Source organism: Chrysochloris asiatica, unplaced genomic scaffold, assembly GCF_000296735.1.
Source record: "Chrysochloris asiatica unplaced genomic scaffold, ChrAsi1.0 scaffold00348, whole genome shotgun sequence".
Taxonomy (NCBI): domain Eukaryota; kingdom Metazoa; phylum Chordata; class Mammalia; order Afrosoricida; family Chrysochloridae; genus Chrysochloris; species Chrysochloris asiatica.
In genome coordinates, this window is record NW_006408866.1 from 329,018 (window position 1) to 329,500 (window position 483).

Here is a 483-nt window from a genome sequence, read left to right on the forward strand (position 1 = left end):
GGCTAGAAAAGAAAATGATTCCTAAATCAGGAAGAAAGAAGTAAAACTACCCCATCATACAGATGACATGATCCTATAGATATAAAATCCTAACCAATCCACAAGAAAGTAATTACAACTCATAAATAATTCAGTATGGGGACATAGTACAAAGTCAGCATGCAGAATTCACCTGGAGAGAGGATCGAAACAAGATGGCGAATCGGGTAGAAGTGTAGTGAGCTCCGCCAGCAACAACTTAGATTACCCGACCAAGGAGGCTCAGGGGATGGTCCCAGATCTCTAAACCACATATAAAGGAATATTTAAAAGGTTGGAAGACTTACAGCTGGGGGAATTTGTGGCAAAAGCAAGAAATCCATTGCTTTCTAATTCGAGGTGCTCAGCTGCTCCAGGAGCCGCCATCTTGGGTGAGACCAAGCAGGGGAAGGGTCGGAACAGCCACGGAAGCCTGACAGAACTGCGGAGTTAAAGGTGTGGACA